This window comes from Ursus americanus, chromosome 7 (genome assembly GCF_024610735.1).
Source record: "Ursus americanus isolate L20-20 chromosome 7, mUrsAme1.1.p, whole genome shotgun sequence".
In the NCBI taxonomy this organism is placed as follows: Eukaryota; Metazoa; Chordata; class Mammalia; order Carnivora; family Ursidae; genus Ursus; species Ursus americanus.
This window is the reverse complement of record NC_142133.1, coordinates 24,014,361-24,034,005: the sequence shown is the minus strand read 5'-3', so window position 1 is coordinate 24,034,005 and position 19,645 is coordinate 24,014,361. Positions and strand designations below refer to the sequence as shown.

The 19,645-nt window shown below is 42.7% G+C and overlaps 1 protein-coding gene across 3 annotated transcripts in view; it reads right to left on the bottom strand.

Moving 5' to 3' along the window:
* The window catches only part of CCDC85A (coiled-coil domain containing 85A), a 641,780-nt gene that overhangs the window by 37,883 nt on the left and 584,252 nt on the right, over positions 1-19,645 (bottom strand). The window lies entirely within an intron of this gene.

Sequence of the window (19,645 nt, the reverse complement as noted above, 5' to 3'; positions counted from 1 at the left end):
AGGTAAGCCAGGGGCTGACTTTAAATCTTGTTCTTGTTTTCATTTCTTCAGGAGCTCAGGTGTGTGCTGACTGGTAACAACCAGCATTACGCTTAGAGTCTGTTCCATGTGAACTCTAAAGTTCATAGCTTTACATCAGCAAAGGATTCACAGGTGAAGGCAAGAGGAGTTTCACTTTGAGAAACAAGCTGACAGGAAGTCTTCATTAAAGCAAAAATATCCACATGCATCACATAGCAACATAGCGGCCATGGATTCACTACCCAAAAATACACATATTTCAGGTAAAGTAAAATGTACATGATGATAGAATTCCTCCACCGTGTTTCCAGTTAATCTTAGAGTGGCATCGTTAATATTAAACTTCAGCACATGTTCTTCAGCGTCAGAAACATAAAACAGCAAGAAGCAAGATCAAGACGGTAGTGCATTGAAATGGTAAATATTTGGAGCCTCTAATAATCTGAAGTGAGAATGGATATTGATGCCAATTAATACCTTGATCTGAAATCATCATGGAAACGCTGTAATTTTTATATGGAAATTGGTTATACGAACTCAATTCCATTTTTGTGACCTTCAAAGCAGTAAGATAGCATTTTATTTTCTTAAAATACGTAAGAAACTTCAGTCCGTAATTTGCAGACGTAACAATTAAGCTCATCCCTGGTGGGTTTACAGCATGCCTGTTTTCTTTCTTTCTTTTCTTTCTTTTTTTTTAAGATTTTATTTATTTATTCGACAGAGATAGAGACAGCCAGCGAGAGAGGGAGCACAAGCAGGGGGAGTGGGAGAGGAAGAAGCGGGCTCTTAGCGGAGAAGCCCGATGTGGGGCTCGATCCCATAACGCCGGGATCACGCTCTGAGCTGAAGGCAGACGCTTAACAACTGCGCCACTCAGGCACCCCGACAGCATGCCTGTTTTCACAAATGTTTGCAGAAAGTCCCTATCACTGACATTAATATAACCACCCACCAATCTCATACCAGTGGGCAAGACTCAGTTTTGAGCATCCCTCATACAAGCCAGAAACATAAGGTAAAGGAAACTGAAGACATTTCCTAGAAATATGCGCTCATTTTTTAGCTCAATAAAATGTTAAGAGTTTGCTCTATGGACTCTTCCAAATGCCAAAAAAAAAAAAAAAAAAAAGAGGCATAAATGAACAAACGTATTAGTTTTATGAACCTGTCTTACCCTAGCAAATGAACGAGGGATTTGCAGATCAGAATATGAATGTAAACTGCCTGATTTACAGTTTTGCAAGCCCCACTCTCTACTCTAGAAAAACCACCACTTGATAAGGGCCGTCCAAGTGAAAAGTTGCTCAGAAATGTTCTACTTACACCATGAACAGATATAATTCCTTTCTCCTTTGTTCAGAATTTATACCTTATCTTTATTGTCCCGAGACTGCACTATCCCCAAAGCCATGATACTTAAAGCAGCTCAAACGACTCTATGCAGAGTGCTTCGGGTGACATTTGAAAATGCCACTGAATGGATTTTAATTCAGTAACTATCTTCAGTCACTTTAATCTACTTCTCTTCTTAAAGTTTTTTCAGTTTACACACTCGATGGTTTCACGAAGTGTCTACCTACATTACGAAAGACCCAGCATGTCAGTTCAAAAAAGACGGGGTAAATTCCTGAATTTGGAAAACACCACTTAAGTCCAATTTTTAATATCAAGTTAAAATAGATGAAGTCCGCATCTTCGTTTCCAAGCATTCACTGCAAATCTAGGCTGGGACAGGAAAAAGATAGGAAACACTTTTAGACTGGTAAAATAATTTTTAAAGATTAGCTTTACAAGATAAAGGCAAAGCTAAGGAGAGTTTTGAATTCATTCATTCAAACATATTGACTGTGTCACTGCTTCGGGTCAGGCACTATTCTAGGGACCAGACGAAGAGAAGGCCAGTTACTACAAGACTTAACATTTCTCAGAATACAAATTCTGCTTTAGGATTACAGGCGTGGTGTTCCAGAAGGCCCTATTGTTCCAGGCTGTCTCTGTTGCAATTATTACTTAACAGTGCACCGGATACCACAACGAGAAAACGCCTCAGGGGGTGAGGGTGAGCGGAACAGGAAGTCTAGCTGAAGTGCATGCATAAATAAGCAAATTCACGCTGTTAGTTCTTTTATTCATCAAGAACCTGATTATACAATTCCTTAAGGGGAGTGGGGTAGGCAAACATTCTTCTGAAATACCACTGGGACCTCAAGTCCCTATATAAAAAACCACTGAAGAAACTACCCAACCCTTCCACTGTGACGGAACAAACAAGAAACATTTTGTTCAGCTTTTAGGATTGAAAGATTTATTTGTTACTGCTTCATAGGCTAGCCAAGCCTGACTGCTAGTACATAGCCCACAATGGGATAGAAAATATGTAACCACTTTAAAGCAAGATGTAATAGGATAAAGTGTCAGAAACTCATACTTTTATTTTTTTAATTTATTTTTCTAAAGATTTTATTTATTTATTTGAGAGAGAGAGCACGGAGCGAGCCACCCAGGCACCTCAAAACTCCATATTTTAAAAATACGTCACAAGGTACATGCCAGTCCTAGCTCAACACTGGATAGAACACTGGAATAATTTTCTTGTAAGAAAGAAAAGGAGCCCCTTTTATGTTACCACATATTTGTCCATATAGGTACAACCCCTTCCCCAGGCTGCTTCTTCCCTTTTCTTCCTCGTTCCGGGGACGTCCAAGGTGGTGTCACCTATGAGATAAGGTGGTTTTCCATTTCACACGGAGGATGAGGACTACTGGTGTGCACTAACCTAAGAGAAGTATCTGGCAAGCACTGGAGTTCTTTTCTTCTTAACCGAGGTACAGCTGAAGTACAATGTTGTATTCGTTTCGGGTGACAACGTAGCGTCCCACAGCTCTCTACGTGACGCTGGGCTCGTGGTGTTCTTTGTTATTAAGTGATACCCGCACACACATGCACAGGAAGCCCTGATTAGAATGTCCAATGATTTGAACTGCTCATCACATCTTCTACCCGTGGCTGACAGCTGGGGAGTTTAGAACGTCATTTTGGCTTTCAGAATTCTGAGAATGAGGCTCCGAAAACCAGCCAGACATCAGGCTATACTGGATCTACACAGATCTAACATGTTCCAGAAGGACACGACCTTTCAGAAGTATGTAACCAGTCGTGGGGAGGGAAGAAGGGAGAATAAAGGGAAAGGTAAGGTAATGTGAAATTCAGTGCGAAATCATGTGAAACGTGAGCCCAGAAAGAGATCAATATTGGCTGCAGTTCTCGGGAAAGAGAAACTTGACCTTCACGGATCAACAGAAGTTGACAGGCCAGAGAGATGCGAGCGTAGCCACAGGATGGACAAGGACCAGAAGCCAAGAATGATCCTGGTATAAACAGGGAAGAGGGAAGGAGGCACATGAAGGAGGAGGAAGGGACACACTGGGGAGAAGGAGGAGAGGCCAAGCCACTTCCCACAATCCAGGGTATGAAAAGCCAACATCAAAACCCAGTTATGCAGATGGTGATTTGCTTTTAACGTCCCCAAAATGTATTTTCTCTTCCCACTGTGGGCAACTGAGGACATCGACCCACTAGAAAAGGTTAAGCTAACAATACCGATGTGAAAATCCAATGACAATGCCAAGATGTTCTTTGGATAAATGCTGGGCGTATTTCCAAAGCAGAAACAATTTATCACCATGTATCTTACTTTTCTTTGGACCTACATGTGAAAGTCCACAACACCTCTCACAACGAGACAAGTGTACAAAACAGTCAACGGCCACAAGAATTCCATTAAGTTCGTATCTTCTATTCGGAGCCAGTGTTAGAACTGAGATGTAGAACTTAGAGGTTTCCTAGTTCAGCCTATCCCTGATCCCCTGACTCGTTAGGCATATAAGAGAATAAAACCCAGAAGGTAGGAAACTTGGCCTCTAACACTGGGGATTAAATATATTCAGAAAATGTTGTTCTCTTGCTAGGGCATCACAGTGATTGCCATCTGGGGTCTTTTAATTCTTAAGTGATATCAAGCTTCTTATACAGATAAATGACAAGTTTTCCCTTTTTCTTCCTGATTTTAGATATTCTTTGTTGAGGGAACAGAAGGCTGGCTGAAGACAAAGCATAAGCCTACACCCTGCAACCTCTCTCCACCCCCACTCCTGGATCGGATATGTGATGTTCCTCCAGGAAGTTCCCAACTATCTTCACGTTAATGCCTTACTAGAGGGGTAAACAATCTTAACTTGACAATGGCAAGGCCTCTGGTACCCTTTGAGCCTTCTTTAAAATATCAAAGTACTTTCTCAACCTCCCTTTTTCCTTACCTCCCCCAACCCCATAGTATATAATCGGCCACCCCTCACAACCCGGGGCAGCAGCTCTTCTGTGCACGGTCCTGTTCCTGTGTTTTAACAAACCACCATTTTGCGCCAAAGACGCCTCAAGAATTCTTTCTTGGTCATCGGCTCCGGACTCTACCCCACTGAACCTCACCTATATTCCACAACCTCATCATTCTTGACGAATCTTTACTTAAAACAACTTGATATTTTCCTTGGACAACATCCGGGACTTGATTTCACTTCATTTTTAGCAGAAATGCTTTCAATCATACAAAGTAGCTGGACTTTTTCCTCTGTTAGTTTGAAAATACTCTGCTCAAAACGTTAAGCCCTCTCATTTCCCCCTGCTTTCTGAAGCAGCGTTTCTCTTCGTAGGGGAACACCCACCCTTGGAATTACCCACGAATTACTCTGATTATTGTACATAAAAGGTTTATTGTTGGTAGTTGCTACTGTCTAAGGTTTGTCAAACTTCTGAGTGGTTTTGATTAGATGAAATGCCATCGGGTCTCCAAAATCTCAGGGCAGAAAATAAAATCTAGTAATGGTCCATTCTAAGACAAATTACAGCATTTGGAAGAGCATACAGAAAGAAAATCACTTGGAAGACGTTGGCGGCCATGGGTTTACAGATGGAAGTTTCTCGGTGGCTCACTCAGAGTTAGCCCCCTCAGCCAGAAAGAGTCCAATGACCACATGATTTAAATCGGAGGTAATCTCTTTGATAAACCCCAACTTCTGAAGACAGTGCTTGGATTAGTTCCAAATTAATCCCACCATCCACAGGCTTTTGCACATTCTTAAGGAAATTACTTCAGAACTATTATTTTTAAAAATTATTACTGTTCTGACTAGAAGTGTTTCTCTTTTCCCTCAGGCAAGCAAAGGTCAGCCTCCTACTTAGAATTCATATTAGCTCCAGAAATATAAGTGATTACATTTCTCACTATAATTTGATGCCTTTCTTATTAAAAAAAAAAAATCTTGTTGGAATCAGCATTCTCAGATTTGCGTGGATAATTAACTCTGACTGCCTTATTCATGGGCAGAAATGGGATTTCTTTTTTTTTAAACATAGGAAGTTTAATTGTCCTAAATAAGTAAAAAATGATGTCAGGTCTTGCTCCAGTCCATTATCTATGGGGCTGATTTTACTCTCAGACCCTTCCCACTGTGCCAGCCTCAAAGAGATAGGAAATATTTTCTATCCTGTTTCTCCCACGTAGAAACCTGGGCACTGGTTATTCACTGGCCCCACATTTCCTTAGGTCTGAGTCTCTCCGACACCTTCCCTTGGCCAAATACTCACTCCACTCTGCTTAGTGCCACACTCCTTATTCTTCTGTGCACAGAATGAAAAGTAGCTTCCTAATGATTAAAATATCCCAAGATTGGCGTGTACTGCTTTGTACGATAACGGGCTTCACGTTATTGGAGGTGTTTGGAGAAAGCTCAGCAAGTGGCTGCAGAGATTTCTACCTAAGCATGCTCTCGGGCCGTTTCTGAAGTTCAGTGATCCTGAATTTTTAAATTCTTCCCATTCATGAAACTCTTCTCAACTCACTTGCTAATAAATCATGTATTGAGTGCCTTATGATTTCTCTTTATCTACTTTCTTCTATGTTATTTTTTCTCATGTTTTCATTTTTTTACCCAAATATGCTACATGAAAATATTCCCTCAACTTCACACGGAGACTGGTGGTGTTCCCTGCAGGGGTTTAATACAGACGTGTTGATTTACTTTAATACCGAGACTTCTTCACCCAACAGAGAGTGTCCTGCTGTGTGCCAGACGATGTCCTAGATACTGGGGATACAGCAGCAAGCCCAAGCGGTAAGAGTCTGTGAGTTCGTGGAGCATTTGGGGGCAGGGGTGGGGTGGGGAGGAAGATGGGCAATGAAAAGCAAATTCGATGTTTTGGGAAGGTGATGTGTGCAATGAGGACGAGACAGTACTGGTGTAGCGAGATCTGGGGAAGTACAGCTATGTTAGGGAGCGTGGCCCCGTTAGAGCTCTGAGGCTAAGGCCCTGCGAATAAGCCAACTATGTAAAGACCTGGGAGAAGAGAGTTCTAGGCCTGACGCAAGGTGAGTGCACAGGCTTCCCAGGCTGGGAAGCCTGACATTCTGGAATCCAGTTGTGAAGGGGGAAGTGACAGCCGCCTGCCCAGACGGATCCCTCTGTCTTGTCACCTTCCTCCACGCCTTAAGTTTTTAAAACATTGTCCTCTTTTTGGTTTTTACTCCTTAGGCCTAGACTTAAACCTTTTGATCAATAGGCTTCTCTTGTGACAGAAACGTCTGCACTGTGTTCGCTTCCGCTCTCTCACACACACTGGTTCTCATGCACCTGGAAATCCTGTTGACCTTACCCCCAGAATATCCTGAAAACCCAGCCTCACCAGAGGCTTCTAATGGGTGTTTTTGCTTCTGTTCTTGCCTCCTTTCCCAGGTCCATTTTCATTCAAATTGTTTCAACCCACAGCGGCCAGGGTTTTCTTTCTGAAATGCTAAGCCTGCTCATTTCTTTCTCCACTAAGAACTCTGCAGGAACTCACCATTTTGCTCCACATAAAAGCCAAAGTCCTTCAAAAGTCCGGCAGGGCCCCATATGATCTGGCCACGCAGTAGCTGGCTGCCTTCAAACCACCACACCCCGTGCTCCAGCCACGCTGCTGCCCTTCTGTCCCCAACACCCCAAGCATGCTCCTGCTTTCTCCTGTCCCTGCTTTCTGGAATGCTCTTCCTTCTCCCAGGGAGCTGCTCGACTGACTTCCTCACTTCCCAGAAGTCACTGTCCAAATCTCAGCTTCTCCACACAACTCACGGAGTCACCTCATTTAATCCCGCCACCTGCCCCCACCTCTACCCTACCTTCCTGAGTTCCAAGCCTGTTGTACTTATTTTTCTGAAAACACTTCATCACCTTCTATCATAGAAATTCATCTGTGCATGTGTTATCTTACTGTAGAAGTTCTGTCTCTCCCCATCAGAGTGTCAATTCCCCAAGGCAGAGACCTTTGTTGTGTTGAGTGATGCCCTCCAAGTGCCTAGAATAGTGTCTGGTACAATTAAAATTTATTGAATGTGTTGACCAATCACATTTGACAGTGCCCCAAAAGAAAATTATTTAATAGTACAAGTCCACTTTTCAATCACTCCAGGCAAGGCAGGATTTGTATTTAAATGGAGCTTAATATCAATTCCGTTGTGCCATTTGAGAAATATACTAGAGAACGCTAAACTTTGGGTGGAAACTTGGCAGAGGTTCTCATATTACGCCAGACCAAATCACTGGTGGGTAACTTCAATAAGAAAATGTGAAATGTGCCAAGCAGGCTAAAAAAAATGGTGTGTGTGTGTGTGTTAGGGGGTTGGGGAGAAAGAGCAGGAAAGAGAGGTAAAGAGGGAAAGGAGAGAGAGAGGAAGAGAATAGAGAGCAGAGCAAAGACAGAGAACAGCTGTGGGGATGTGCAAAAAATGGACCATTTCTACCACTAATAGCTTAGAACATGGTATCAATGTCCTGCAGCTGGAAATCTGCTCTAATCAGCAAGGTTGCTTTCTGGGTAGCATGGCGCCTTCCCCCGAAATCTCCTCCCGGCCCCCCTCTGTGAGGGGCGTCCCAAGAGTGCAGGAGCTCACACAGCTGTGGGGCACCAGCAGGTGTCTGCTGAGCCTGGGGGAGGGGCTCTAAGCTGTCGGAGGGCAGCCAGAGAGGGCGGTGGGCAGCAGTCCATATCAAAACAGGTTATGCTTCTTTGCAAAGGGAAAAACCTGTCATTTCAAAGTTAAAGGAACCAGAGCAAGGCGCTGTCCTGTTTATTTCAATTAGAATGAAGGCTGAAAATACCGCATCTAACAATGCGTTGACAGAAAACTTCATGTGTGCTATTCTCCTAGTGCCACCCAAGTGCCATATTTTTTTGAAACAGTCCAGATTTTGTTTCATTTATTTTCTATAAGAGTAAATCATCAAATGGATATTGAAACCCAATGCTTTACATATAAGTCAATTTAGAAATCAGAAAAAATGATCCTAACTTTTGTACCAGAAAATAATCACCATAGATTTGTCCTAGTCTCTCCTCTTCCCAAAAGAAAGTGTTTTTCAAATGGGAGAAAATGGCCCTTGTGGCGTATTTGCTGTCATCCACCTGGCCTCGTCCTTGGTAAAGGACACGTGATGGTTTCAGTCTCCATTTCTCTCTCTCTCTCTCTGTGTGTGTATAAACTGGAGGCTCCGTGTCGCAAGGTCCTGCCTTCCAGTTCTTTTCTGAGCTGCCTTAGGACTAGCACGGAATCATGAGCTACAAGGTGTTCAATGACTTATTGTGGAAGGAAGGAAGGAAGGTCGGTCCCATCACCCTGTTCCCAAAAGCTCTCGCTCTTACTCGAAGTTTGTGCTTCCCAGATAGTTTGAAGCCGGGAACTCCAAACGGAGTCAGATTTCCGCTTAGAAAATACACAATAACATGCAATCTAAATCGGAGTCTGGTTCAGAGCAACGTTTTGTGCCCTAAAATTGCCTTCACTTTTACTACTCCCTTTGAAAGCATCAGCCCCACAAAGGAGGCACTAGGTAAATAGCAATAAATTGGCAAAAGGACGGGGGACTACATGGAAAATATTTCAAACTCTAAAGAGCTGTTTAGCATGAGTACCATTTTCACAGCTATTCGGGGCTCAAATGTGTCTTACTTTCCACTGTTACGTTGCTGCTGTCCTTGTTGTCATTTCCCAGAGAAAATAACTGCCTTTTCCCAAGGCCAGAGCACAAAAACCGATGTCATTTTAATAAATGTAGCAATTTTCTTCAATGTAGGTTGCCCCCTTGTAAGCATATCTTGTCAGTATTGTCAATGAATGCATAAGGAAGTAAATCTGTAAAAAAAATTTTTTCAAAGGACTGTAAAACCCACAAAAATGTTACTCTCTTCCGACAATTATTTTGACTTTTTATGTATTTTTAGATTTTTTTAACATTTAGATCTTTTTAAAAGCCTGTCTACAGTTGTTTCTACTGTCATACTTGTCAGCAAAATAAATTAATTTTTATCGAATTTTACAGCAAAGCATTAGTTTGGATCCCATCATTTGGGAATTCATAAAAATCTTGTTCAATTGAGCCTGTATACGCTCTCAACCCTGGCTATGAAACAGCTGGCAAAACAAACTCACGGTATGACAATCAGGGAGTAGTTTCCTCACGTAAGAAAAGCTAAGTTTACCCAGTGTTTTAGCATTATCCGTGCACACACAAAGTGAAGCAGATAGGTGGATAAATCTAGTCAGAGAATGGATAGTGAATTTAGATGAAACTGGAAAGACCACAGGCTTTGGAACATTGTGTGTGTGTGTGTGTGTGTGTGTGTGTGTGTGTGTGTGTGTGTTAGCTCTTTTGGTATATTTATCGAAACGCACTCTGTAATCACAGGCAGTTAACATATATTCGAGTACTAACTAGGCACTAAACACTCTTTCTTGGGCTACAGACACTCATCGAAAACAAAAAGGGCTCCTCTGCTCAAGGAACATTCTGGTATGGGAGACAGACATGCACACAGACACATAAATAGCGACGATGCTCTCCCAGACACCCTCCACCACTTGGCTTAGACCTGGATCATCTGAGAAACATCTGCGCATCCAAGTTGAAAGCTGAACTAGAAGGTCCCCAGAAACGAGCCGGAGGCACTCCGAGGGCAGAAAGAAGGCTCGAGTGCCCAAGCGAGGTCAAGAGGTGAGGGAGAGGAGAAAGGATATCGCTGGGAAGGAAGAGGAGGGAGGAGACCAGATGCTCCGCGTGTCACTGGGCCAACGCAAGGAGCCTGGATTTCCTACTGTTCGCAGCGAGAAGCCACTACGGAAGGGGCCTTGCCACTATCATGTGACCCAACTGATCTACTTTCAAATGCTCTTCCTGGCTGCTCTGTGGAGAAGACCGTAGGTAAAGGCGGAGTGATGGCCGAGGGGGCCCCTGGGTGTGCGGGGAGAGGACTGCGGGTTGCAAAAGAGCCGCGGCAGTGGGGCAGAGGGCACTGGCGTCACTGTGTCTCCTAGAGGAGGCAGCCGCAAAGCACATGCAGAGTAGAGGTGAGGTAGTGTGGGCCGAAAAGGAATCAAAGATACAGCTACAGTTTTGACATGAATGGGGGCAGTGGTGGCACTTGCGAGACGGCTTGGAGAAGGAGCACGATGGGGGTCCGAAATTGAGAAATCTAGTTTGTTCGTGTTAGGCTTGACATCTGTACTAGATAGGTGAGGTAAGACATAGAGGGTGACTTAAATGCGTAAGTCTGGAGCTCAGACAAGAGACTTGGGGTTTTGGTATAAATATCAAAGTCAAGAGCAGAGAGCCGTTGTGGAAAGGAAGCCTGAGGGCTGGAGCCGGGTGTGAGTACAGAAGCCTGGGGGAGGAGGCAGAGCCCCAGCGCAGACACCCCTCCACAATCCCCCCTCTCCGCAGCCCTGAGCCTCGGGAAGCTGACTCACCACCCAGCCTCCCTGGTGGACACAGCCTGGCTCAATGAGACCCCTTTATCCGTCTTCACTCTCACCTCTGTTTCATTTCCTACATCCAATCCTCCCACTTTCTTGTTGATCTCCTGCCAATGCATTTAGCATGGCCCCCTCATTCTTCACCTTCTGGGACCCCTTGCCCTCCCACAGTTATGTTGAAGGAGGGAAGAAGAGCACAGTGGCTAGCGCTCCCAGCTCGGTGAGTTTAATTGTCCCTTATCGAACACAAATATTGCAGCAGATGGTCTTTCAGACTCTTAAGACCCACGATTCCTGGGTAGCAATGATCAGGCACTTTCCAAAATCCTGGGTTAACCACTACAGGCAGCCAACATAGGATTTCTAACAGCAGATATATATGTCTGCTGTCTCATTTATTCATTCAACAGAAGTCAGTGGAATATCTACCATGTATGAGACCTTGGGGAAACAGAATATTTAACACGACGTTGTAATGTTCTGAGAAATGGGGGAAAGCACACCCATAACCAGTTCTGACTTCGGCAGCTCAACATGCTTATCTGAAGTTTGTTCACATTTTCAAATACTGTCCCTTTCAGAATACCTCCTTACAGACTTCAGTCCCAACTCTGTACACTTAAAAACTCTTTCCACTCAAGAAAATCATCAGGTTAAGAAAAAACCGTCTTAGGGTAAAAGAATATTAACTGATGCCGCAGACGAGAACAAAGTACTGAATGTCTGCAAAAACAAGGACTCAAAAAACTATAAAAGTGTTACTTAATCTAAATAAAATGATGGTACTCTAAACTTAATAGCTTTTTTTCTGCCACTAGTGAAATTGATATAGGAAGTAGATCTCGAAGTCCTATTAAACACAGCCAATGCAGGGCGACTTGAACGTGCTCATCCTGTTTTTCACATCCTTTGATTTTTAGAGTCACTTTACAATAGTAAAGTAGGGAATGGTAGTGAGACGGCATTCTAGCTAGGAAAATTCCTGCTGACCTCAAAGTTCATTTGGGCTCTTCTAGATTCACAAGTATTCATTTTGTCTTCACTAAACAGTTGCTAGGCAACAATAGCCTAAGCAATTTGGTCAAGCAAGTAAATCAGATGATACAAATAATGGCTAATAACTTTAACTGGATATATCATGCATCAAACGTTTTGCCAAAAAGGCATATGCATTTTTTCACATGCGTTAATGCATTTAATCCTCACTGCAAAACTATGAAGCAGGTATTATTACCCCATCGTAGAGATGAAAGACTAAAGGCTTAAAGATGTTGAGTAACTCCTCAAAGTCCCAAAGCTAGGGAGCACAACTCTGGACCTCAACATGAGATCTGCCCCCTGAAGCCCACCATCTGCGGCATTGTGATTACTCCAGTGTGCTGGAGAACACAGGTCCTGCAGAGAGACAGTGAAAGCTAAATAAAGCAATTATCAAAGACTTTGACCAGCACCAGTACGGTCTGACCTAAATTCTCTTATCATAATGGAGCAGTATACCATTACTCAATTGATGCACTTATTGACAGAATGGAACTGTATTTTTCTCTAAGACGCAAATCAGTGCATCACCTCTTCGGTTCATATGGTGGTGCCTTCAAGTCAACAGGAGTCAGCCAAAGTGGAGAAAGTTTCACAGTCAACAAAACCACCAAACCATCCCAAGCTAAATGCCTGGGTCTGCCAAGTCATCAGTGCACTTAGTTAACGCAGACGCCACTCGCAATGCAATTTTTAGAAACGTTCACAAACTTCTTACAACCCACGTCTCGGAAATCTCCAGTCTTGAAAGAAAATGTTGACAGAGGCAAAGGGCACCTTCTCCTGGCTTGTAAATGTCTAATTTTTGTTTTCAAAATAGTTGCTTTCCTGAGTCTCCCCCGGATCCTCTTCTGGACAGCTAGGCAACCCAAGGAAATGTTCACTCTGCTTAATTCAATGTCACCACTATCAAAGCTGTTAACATTCTTCCTGGTGATAACAAAAGACAATTTGATATAAATCACCTAATAGAAGTAACCCCAGGCATTCGGACAGAGGTTACTTTTTCCTCCAAATCGAATATCTCAATGCACTGTTTTTAAAGTAATCACCTTTGTCCACAAAATCCTATGGACTCTGCAAGTATGTATCAATATTTATGGTACAGGAAAAACAAGTAGGTACAATAAATTTCTATACCTAAAATAACTGTAACCTTCAAATAACGGTTTCTCAAGCTCTGCACGCCCAAAATTATACCAAAAATCAAAAGAATATATTTTTTAAGATTTATTTATTTATCTGGGGAGGAGGGGCCAAGGGAGACGGAGAGATAATTTCCACCAGATTCTCCACTGAGTGATAAACCTGACACAGGGCTTGATCACACAACCTTGAGATCATGACCTGAGCCGAAACTAAGGGTCAGACTAAGTCACCCAGGCACCCTCAAAAAGGATATTTTAAATTAATTTTGGCATACAATGAATTTATTAAATTCTGTTCTGCTGATACTAATTTTCAGATTGATGACGTATCACCCTACAATGTTACGTGCTGTATTATGAAATGGCATTCTTAAGACAACGATTTTTTATTCACCTTCACAAAACACAAAAGTGTTTCCTTAACCTTCAAAGCAGATAGAATTAAAAATCTTTAAGTTTTCACCGAGTTACTTCTTGTCACTGCACAGTCATTCTAACTGTTTAGGGAAAACCTTAAATCATTAATAAATAAATTTATAAATAAAAATTGAAGAAGAAATAAGCTGTGAAATCCTAAAATAGACTGTGGACTCCACATTCCTTAGGGAAGGAACTGTGTTTTATTCAATGTTTGTAACTCCAAGTCTGGCACTAACATTAAACTCTAAATAGTCGTTATACTAAGGGGCATTTTCTTCAACATGAAAATAATGACCCTGGAGTATTTTAAGAGTTAAAAAAATCCCTAAAGTTCAAGTGTATGAGAAGTAGGACAAAATGCAAGCAGTTGGCTTCAGGGAAGAAAGAAAACTGTAAATAAAGTAGGTAGAAGTACAAATAAGTTCCCAGTAAAAATATTCCCCTGCAGAGCACATTAAGATTAAAAAAAACCCAAAAAAACAAAAACGGAGGCGGGGAGGGGGGTCTACCTGGTCCCAAATGGTTTGAGTGGGCACTTGAATTAAAAAATAATAATAAATAATAATAATGTTTTTATACACTTGGGAAAATTCCATTCTAATAAGGTATCTCAGGGCAGGCTGGGTGGAGGGAGGCTGGTCAAAGAGCTATCTCCTGCTTATGTATACCTTTAATTAATAATTAACATTATTCTATCCTGGCTCCTCTAGGAATACACAGCTATAGGGGCACCGTCCTTGTGTAAACAGAATTACAAGTCTATTTTCTCCCTGAGAATAAACCAAGCTATGCAAGAACTTAAAATGGTGCCGTAAAGCAGAGGGTCTGCTGGCAGAACTGCTTATAAACACACCCCTCTCCCCTCTCCCCTCTGTGTCTGGCTCAGCTCACTGCTGTTAGCACCAACAACCCAAACGGGGCTTCTGTGTGAGGCTCCTGGCTTAGCAGATTTACAGGGAAAGAGCTTCTTTAAATCATCACATTAGACCCAAGAATGGGACAAGATGAATTGTTTTTAATTTCCATTCTGTCCTTAAGAAGTACCCAGGAACATTAAGGTAGAAAAAAAACAATATCCCATGTGCCCATGTATATTCAAATCCATAAAAAACGATGGATACCTCTTACATTTACAAATATATCTTTTCGTAATGAGCATTTTAACAAACTGATCTAGATAGATTCATCTTCTCCATCTAAATAACAACTCACTTGAAATTTATTTTCCTGTAGCTGTCTACGCAGGGATGACAGAGAAGTCAATCTATTACCAAGAGACACCAACTTCTCTTATTCCATCACTCCTATCAAGCCAAGAATTTAGCTCCAACATACATGGAGAAAAATAAATTACTTGGAAGGAGTGCGTATAATCATTCTGAAGACAGTGCTCCTCGATTCTATGTAAATAAGGTAAAATCAGCCTTATTTTTAGAGAGGCCTAGAAAAATACTAGCATTGTGATCACTACTGTCATGACATATCTGATATATACGTAGGGAGGAAAAAAAAGTTTCCAAGCTTAGCCAAGTCCTCCACATCAGGTCAGAGAAGATGCTACCCCAGGAAGGGAATTGCAAATGGGACTTGTGCAAACCCACGAGGGTCAGGAACTGCCTGTTACTGTCTTCTGCTGACTCTGATCGAAATAGCAAGTCGCTGCACAGGAGCTCCAAAGTTAACTTCAACACAGAGCCTCCCTGGAGCCCTAACCCAGCCTCCCTCCCAGTTGCTAGACTCAGCCTCCATTTCTTACACTGTCAGGAGCTACATTCTGTCTTGCTCTTCAGTCTCCCAGCACCGAGGTCTACGCTCACTACCGGTCACCCTGTTGTGTGGGGTCTAGTGAATTTCCTAGCCAATTTCCAGGACATTTCACAGGGTCCGGCCTTGAGCACATGGGTCTTCTGCATGACTTCAGCATCACCGCGGTATGAGCTGTGCCCACCGTTTCATTTGTTCTAATGTGTTTTCCATGTATCTTATTCCACTTTTATCAGCACCTAGAAAGTACATGCAATATTTGTTTCAAAACAACATTTACCAATATTGTGTTCTTTTAACTGGCCTTTTAAAAGTTACGTTTTTGTTTTTGTTTTTAAGATTTTATTTATTTGACAGAGAGCACAAGTGAGCACAAGCAGGGGGAGTACCTGAGGGAGAGGGAGAAGCAGGCTCCCTGCTCAGCAGGGAGCCAGATGCGGTGCTTTGTCCCGGGACTCCAGGATCATGACCTGAGCTGAAGGCAGACACTTAACCAACTGAGCCACCAAGGCGCCCCTAGCAGTTACTCTTAAATAAAAGGTTTCTGGCTTTAAAAAATTCTCTTAATGTACGCCACTGCATTATACATTTTTATGCATTGTTTTCACAGGAAAATGGAACATGTCAGATCCAAAGTCTTAGGATATTCCTCCTTGGACAAAGGGTTACTATCTACGGCCGGAAGATTCTGCCTAACTTGCAGAAGATTTAGCCCAACCTGCTGTACTCCTGAGAGTCCGTGTACGGTGTGCCGATGCTTTCAACCTGTTCTGACAAACTAGATTCCAGGCTCAGGAACTGGACCTGGACTCAAGCCACAAACCCAAAGTCTGGCCAGGGAGTGGAGCACTGCGCCCTCCAAGAAAGCAAAGGCCAGGTAGGAACGCAGGTGCTAGACCTTCAAAGGAGGCACGTTAGGGACAAAGCTCAGGCTTGGAGATTACTGCGGTTGTCCTGTGCCTGCCTTCCAGGACCAGGCATCTTTCCTGTTCATTTGCTTCTACTCACTTTAACTAGAAATCTTCCAACAGCTCCAGCTCTTACCCGATCCTGCTCTGTCTGGGCAATATTCTCTTTATGCAATTGTAAGGATCACTCCCCTGAGGACACTCATCTGGGGTCTGGTAGAGACAAGTAGTTCAGAGCACAGACTGCCTGATTTTAATCCTGGCTCCCCCCCCCCTTGATGGAGTTATTAAACTCTTGTGTCTCAGTTTCCCCATTTGTAAAATGGGTTAATAACACTATCTACCTCCTAGGTAGAAGATTAAGTAAGTGACTAAGTGTAAGGCACCCAGGACAGTAAACCTTAGCTGTTACTATTACCAGCTTCCCTTCTAGTGCCGAAGCTGGGTTTGATAACACGACCACCGCTGGCCCTCTGCGGGAGCCACAATGGCAGAAAGGACTATGCAACATTTGTGTCCCCTTCTCTGCCACTGTGGTCCACATACATGATCTTCGGCCTAGCTTTCCCATCTTAGACCTTCATGGGCTGCTCGGTCTCAACCACCCACACGAACACTGGCAAGGAGCAGCAACTGTCACGGAGAGCACCCCGACCACCGCGCGGAGCACTGGACATCAGCAGAGGGGCTCAGGACGGGGGTGATGTGCATAAAGTGGGACTAGAGGTTACACAGCAACAGGCAAGCAGATCCATGAACCACTTGGAATTTAAAAATCATTTTAATTCCTTTTTGTAAACTGAGACAGGTTTTAAAAAGTCTAAACTCCAAAGACTGTTTAAGAGCATCAGTCAGACTACTCTGCTGGGGGCTTTGAAACAAGCACCCTTTTCAAGTCCCTTCTGAAAAACTCATTTCCTATTATGAACACAATTCCGATATTTCAGGTAGAATTTCCTCTTAATGAGGAAAGAGAAGAGTCTGGGGACAGATGAACTGGGTTGCTTGGCTAAGTATTTAATTTCCCACTTAGCTTTGCAAGTCGAGATCGACAGCCTTAATTCAGACATTAATATTCATGAAAAAATGGCATAATGTTTCATTTGGAGAGATGTGGGGGAAAGGCTACATGCAGCAACGTGGCTTCGGCTTTCCGAACTGCTGCGTGCTGGTGTAAGTGCGCTCCGCAATACAGAAGGAACCCTCCAATTAACATGGAATTTATTTTGTGAAAATATCTTTACAGATAAATTGCTCAAATAGGTGGCTCGAAAACCATATCAACTATATATTTTAATTAAAGTTTGCTGCTTCCAAGGAAAATCTTACATAATTAGTACCTACATGTCTTGGCTGAATTGGCTTAGCTATGGGAAATACAGGCTTTTAATAATAGGAAAGGAAAAATCTTCCCCTTCACCATCTTCCATTTGCTATGAGCATCTCTTATATTCTATTAGATAGCTTGAGTTAATTTTCCGATATGCATAAAGCTAAAATTAGCCCTATGAATAGAAAGCCCACTTGAACACAAAACAGACAAAAAAAATTATAATTCTGGCTTAAGAATGGATTTCCAGCCATGGATAAGACACACAAAAAAGAAAAAGACATTGTAAAAACCTTTTGACAACTATTATAAATACTTCCAATCTACTGAATGTCAATCATGTCTGTTTACTATAGAAAAGTGCTGTTTGGCCATTTTGTGAATAACTGCCTGAAACAGAAGTGGGACCCTTTAACTACACATTCATTTAACAAACACTTATGGGCAGTCAACCATGTGTCTGTACTGAAAAAAACCAAAATACTAATAGAGTACATTTAATAGAACACCCCATTACTACGTACTTTCGGGACACTTTCTGTTTTATTCCAAAATAGTAGCATCATGACTCAACAGATAGGGTGGATGGGATCTAGCCAAGGTTAGTGATTCCTTCCAAGTCAATTACACAGATCGCGTCTACACGTGCAAGCCAGTCCACACCTTCAAAAGAACTGACCAGTTAGCTTCATTGATAGCTCTCAATTTTTGTAAATAATAACAAAGCCAAAAACGAAACTCAGGTGAATCACTGGACTGATCTCTCTATGCATTCAACAGGACCTTTGGTCCTTTGTGTGGGTCCTTGGACCCAGTTAAAAGCAGAACTACAATTTCAAGGCTTTGCCTAACTAAACATAGAAAAAAATGCAAGATGGGATAGGATCATTTGGTCCCTGACATCCAAGAACAGATGATAAACATGTAAGTGTCCATAACCACAGAAGTGTCCTGGCAAAGATTAATGGTTAAAAGCTACCCAAACCAGGGGCGCCTGGGTGGCTCAGTGAGCTGGATCCGGCTCAGGTCCTGATCACAAGGCTCATGGGACCGAGCTCCACTTCGGCTCTGCACTCAGCAGCAGTCCCCTTGGATAGTCTTTCCTTCTGCCCTTTGCCCTGCTCTTTCTCTCTCTCAAATAAATACATGTTTAAAAAAAAAAAAATAAAGCCATCCAAACCAAATTTGGCATGGGACAGTTCTTAGGATGATTCCAAATGAAAACCTGAAATTTATTTTGCTTGAAATTTATAATCTCATTAGCAGTCAGTGCTCCAAATCCCTAAGTTCTTTTAACAAATACATCTCAGGAATGTATTAATTATCATGATAACTTAATTGTTAACCTCATATTCCCATCACCACTCAGTTCTGGCCCCAGGTCTCCCGACACGGAGTCCACCACTGAGCGGGCTTGTCTGCCCATTCCCACCAAGCTGGGAAAATTCCAACTTCACTCTAAGCAGGGAAGCTGGATCGATTGTTCTTTTCGTCCGCAGTTACTCTGTTTACATACATTCATTTTCCCAGGTCCTACGTATCCACCTGCCACCTCAGAGAAGGTGGCCTTACCGTGGTCCTACCTCCTCTGCTGCACACATTCCTTGAGGTCAAGAGCCTGGCTGCCGCCCCACAGTGCCTGACGCAGCGTTAGACCTGTGGTATAGCGCAGAAACGCCTGCTACCTGAGTCAATATCGCCAGTCTTCAAGTCGTCAGCGTAAGTAGATTCAACCACTAAAACACAGTCATGTTTACTTCCACCGTTTATTTTATGAAATTTTCCCAATCCCAAAAGGCTGCTGGGGGGGGGGGGCAAAAAAAAGTCAAGCTGTTCTTAAGTTATTTATGCAAAATGCAGTCTGATAAAACAATTAGCATTTTTTCCTACTCTTGATGACAAAATGTTTAAACAGATTGTATTGAGGAATTACCTCAGCCAACCCCATGGGACGTGGGGTGATGGGCAGAATTCCAGAAGCTTATTTGTAAATCAGTTGTTTAGAAAAAGGAAAACACTTTCCCACTGACAGAAATGCCCGATGTGGGGGTAAGTTTTCCAGAAGCCTCTAAGAGCTGAAGTTAAAGGGGCTGGAAGAGAAGCAGATCTGGGGACGCTGACTTTACACCCACCAGCAGGGCTCTGAGAAGGGAAAGAGGAACAATTACAGGCACGC